Source organism: Eschrichtius robustus, chromosome 19 (assembly GCF_028021215.1).
Source record: "Eschrichtius robustus isolate mEscRob2 chromosome 19, mEscRob2.pri, whole genome shotgun sequence".
Lineage (NCBI taxonomy): Eukaryota > Metazoa > Chordata > Mammalia > Artiodactyla > Eschrichtiidae > Eschrichtius > Eschrichtius robustus.
Window position 1 is genome coordinate 32,408,806 of NC_090842.1, and position 5,077 is coordinate 32,413,882.

Sequence of the window (5,077 nt, forward strand, 5' to 3'; positions counted from 1 at the left end):
TGTAAATTGATACAGCCACTATGGAGAACAGTATGGAGGTTCCTTAAAAAAACAAAAATAGAACTACCATACGACCCAGCAATCCCACTACTGGGCATATACCCTGAGAAAACCGTAATTCAAAAAGAGTCATGTACCAAAATGTTCATTGCAGCTCTATTTACAATAGCCAGGACATGGAAGCAACCTAAGAGTCCATCAACAGATGAATGGATAAAGAAGATGTGGCACATATATACAATGGAATATTACTCAGCCATAAAAAGGAACGAAATTGAGTCATTTGTAGTGAGGTGGATGGACCTAGAGACTGTTATACAGAGTGAAGTAAGTCAGAAAGAGAAAAACAAATACCGTATGCTAACACATATATATGGAATCTAAAAAAAAAAGAAAATGGTCAGAAGAACCTAGGGGCAAGATGGGAATAAAGATGCAGACCTACTAGAGCATGGACTTGAGGATACAGGGAGGGGGAAGGGTAAGCTGGGACAAAGTGGGACAAAGAGAGTGGCATGGACATATATGCACTACCAAACGTAAAATAGATAGCAAGTGGGAAGCAGCCGCATAGCACAGGGAGATCAGCTCGGTGCTTTGTGACTACCTAGAGGGGTGGGATAGGGAGGGTGGGAGGGAGGGAGATGCAAGAGGGAAGAGATATGGGGACATATGTATATGTATAACTGATTCACTTTGTTATAAAGCAGAAACTGACACACCATTGTAAAGCAATTATACTCTAATAAAGATGTTAAAAAAAAAATGAACACACAAAGGTATTTAACATGCTTGTCTCTGGGGCATGTTTTTTGTGAACAAAGAAACATATTTTTGAAGTGAAAAGTAATAATACAGATCCACCAGAGGGCAGACAGCAGAAGCAAGAAGAACTACAATCCTGCAGCCTGTGGAACAAAAACCACATTCAGAGAAAGATACACAAGATGAAAAGGCAGAGGGCTATGTACCAGATGAAGGAACAAGATAAAACCCCAGAAAAACAACTAAATGAAGTGGAGATAGGCAACCTTCCAGAAAAAGAATTCAGAATAATGAGAGTGAACATGATCCAGGACCTCGGAAAAAGAATGGAGGCAAAGATCGAGAAGATGCAAGAAATGTTTAACAAAGACCTAGAAGACTTAAAGAACAAACAAACAGAGATGAACTATGCAATAACTGAAATGAAAAATACACTAGAGGGAATCAATAGCAGAATAACTGAGGCAGAAGAACGGATAAGTGACCTGGAAGACAAAATGGTGGCATTCACTGCCATGGAACAGAATGAAGAAAAAAGAATGAAAAGAAATGAAGAGAGCCTGAGAGACCTCTGGGACAACATTAAAGACAACAACATTCGCATTATAGGGGTCCCAGAAGGAGAAGAGAGATAAAGGACCCGAGAAAATTCTTGAAGAGATTATAGTCGAAAACTTCCCTAACATGCGAAAGGAAATAGCCACCCAAGTCCAGGAAGCACAGAGAGCCCCAGGCAGGATAAAACCAAGGAGAAACATGCCAAGACACATAGTAATCAAAAAAAAAAAATTAAAGACAAAGAAAAATTACTGAAAGCAACAAGGGAAAAACAACAAATAACATACAAGGGAACCCCCATAAGGTTAACAGCTGATTTCTCAGCAGAAACTTTACAAACCAGAAGGGAGTGGCATGATATATTTAAAGTGATGAAAGGGAAGAAACTACAACCAAGATCACTCTACCCGGCAAGGATCTCATTCAGATTCAATGGAGAAGTCAAAAGCTTTACAGACAAGCAAAAGCTAAGAGAATTCAGCGCCACCAAAGCAGCTCTACAATAAATGCTAAAGGAACTTCTCTAAGTGGGAAACACAAGAGAAGAAAAGGACCTAGAAAAACAAACCCATAACAATTAAGAAAATGGTAATAGGAACATACATATCAATAATTACCTTAAATGTGAATGGATTAAATGCTCCAATCAAAAGACACTGGCTCACTGAATGGATACCAAAAAAAGACCCATATATATGTAGTCTACAAGAGACCCACTTCAGACCTAGGGACACATACAGACTGAAAGTGAGGGGATGGAAAAAGATATTCCATGCAAATGGAAATCAAAAGAAAGCTGGAGTATCAATACTCATTTCAGATAAAATAGACTTTAAAATAAAGAATGTTACAAGAGACAAGGAAAGACATGACATAATAATCAAGGTATCAATCCAAGAAGAAGATGTAACAATTATAAATATATATGCACCCAACATAGGAGCACCTCAATACATAAGACACCTGTTAACAGCTATAAAAGAGGAAATCGACAGTAACACAATAGTAGTGGGGGACTTTAACACCTCACTGACACCAATGGACAGATCATCCGAACAGAATATTAATAAGGAAACACAAGCTTTAAATGACACAATAGACCAGGTAGATTTAATTGATATTTATAGGACATTCCATCCAAAACCAGCAGATACACTTTCTTCTCAAGTGCACACGGAACATTCTCCAGGATAGATCACATCTTGGGTCACAAATCAAGCCTCAGTAAATTTAAGAACATTGAAATCATAGCAAGCATCTTTTCTGACCACAACGCTATGAGATTGGAAATCAATTACAGGGAAAAATATGTAAAAAACACAAACACATGGAGGCTAAACAATATGTTACTAAATAACCAAGAGATCACTGAAGAAATCAAAGAGGAAATCAAAAAATACCTAGAGACAGATGACAACGAAAACACAACGATCGAAAACCTTTGGGATGCAGCAAAAGCAGTTCTAAGAGGGAAGTTTATAGCAATACAAACCTACCTCAAGAAACAAGAAAAACTCAAATAAACAGTCTATTCTTACACCTAAAGGAACTAGAGAAAGAAGAACAAACAAAACTCAAAGTTAGTAGAAGGAAAGAAATCATAAATATCAGAGCAGAAATAATTGAAATAGAAATAAAGAAAACAATAGCAACGATCAATAAAACTAAAAGCTGGTTCTTTGAGAAGATAAACAAAATTGATAAAACATTAGCCAGACTCACCAATAAAAAGAGGGAGAGGACTCAAATCAATAAAATTAGAAATGAAAAAGGAGAAGTTACAACAGACACTGCAGAAATACAAAGTATCCTAAGAGACTACTACAAGCAACTTTATGCCAATAAAATGGACAACCTGGAGGAAATGGACAAATTTTTAGAAAGGTATAACCTTCCAAGACTGAACCAGGAAGAAATAGATAATAGGAACAGACCAATCACAAACACTGAAATTGAAACTGTGATTAAAAATCTTAAAACAGACAAAAGTCCAGGACCAGATGGCTTCACAGGTGAATTCTATCAAACATTTAGAGAAGAGCTAACACCCATCCTTCTCAAACTTTTCAAAAAATTGCGGAGGAAGGAACACTCCCAAACCCATTCTATGAGACCACCATCACCCTGATACCAAAACCAGACAAAGATACTACAAAAAAAGAAAATTACAGACCAATATCACTGATGAATATAGTTGCAAAAACCCTCAGCAAAATACTAGCAAACAGAATCCAACAACACATTAAAAGGATCATACACCACGATCAAGTGGGATTTATCCCAGAGATGCAAGGATTCTTCAATATACGCAAATCAATCACTGTGATACACCATATTAACAAATTGAAGAATAAAAACGATATGATCATCTCAATAGATGCAGAAAAAGCTTTTGACAAATTTCAACACCCATTTATGATAAAAACTTTCTAGAAAGTGGGCATAGAGGGAACCTACCTCAACATAATAAAGGCCATATACGACAAACCCACAGCAAACATCATTCTCAATGGTGAAAAACTGAAAGCATATCCTCTAATATCAGGAATGAGACAAGGATGTCCACTCTCACTACTATTATTCAACATAGTTTTGGAAGTCCTAGCCGCAGCACTCAGAGAAGAAAAAGAAATAAAAGGAATACAAATTGGAAAAGAAGAAGTAAAACTGTCTCTGTTTGCAGATGACGTGATACTATACATGGAGAATCCTAAAGATGCCACCAGAAAACTACTAGGGCTAATCAATGAATTTGGCAAAGTTGCAGGATACAAAATTATTGCACAGAAATCTCTTGCACTCCTATACACTAATGATGAAAAATCTGAAAGAGAAATTAAGGAAACACTCCCACTTACCATTGCAACAGAAAGAAAAAAAATACCTAGGAATAAACCTACCTAGGGAGACAAAAGACCTGTATGCAGAAAACTACAAGACACTGATGAAAGAAATTAAAGATGATACAAACAGATAGAGAGATATACCATGTTCTTGGATTGGAAGAATCAACATTGTGAAGATGACTATACTACCCAAAGCAATCTACAGATTCAATGCAATCCCTATCAAATTACCAATGGCATTTTTTACAGAACTAGAACAAAAAATCTTAAAATTTGTATGGAGACACAAAAGACCCCGAATAGCCAAAGCAGTCTTGAGGGAAAAAAACGGAGCTGGAGGAATCAGACTCCCTGACCTCTGACTATACTACAAAGCTACAGTAATCAAGACAATATGGTCCTGGCACAAAAACAGAAATATAGATCAATGGAACAGGATAGAAATCCCAGAGATAAACCCACACGCCTATGGTCAACTAATCTATGACAAAGGAGGCAAGGATATACACTGGAGAAAAGACAGTCTCTTCAATAAGTGGTGCTGGGAAAACTGGACAGCTACATGTAAAAGAATGAAATTAGAACACTCCCTAACACCATACATAAAAATAAACTCAAAATGGATTGGAGACTAAATGTAAGACCGGACACTATAAAAGTCTTAGAGGAAAACATAGGCAGAACACTTTTTGACATAAATCACAGCAAGATGTTTTTTGATCCACCTCCTTGAATAATGGAAATAAACACAAAAATGAACAAATGGGGCGGGGGCTTCCCTGGTGGCACAGTGGTTAAGAATCCGCCTGCCAATGCAGGGGACACGGGTTCGAGCCCTGCACCTGGAAGATCCCACACGCCACAGAGCAGCTTGAGCCCGCGTGCCGCAACTAATGAAGCCCACGTGC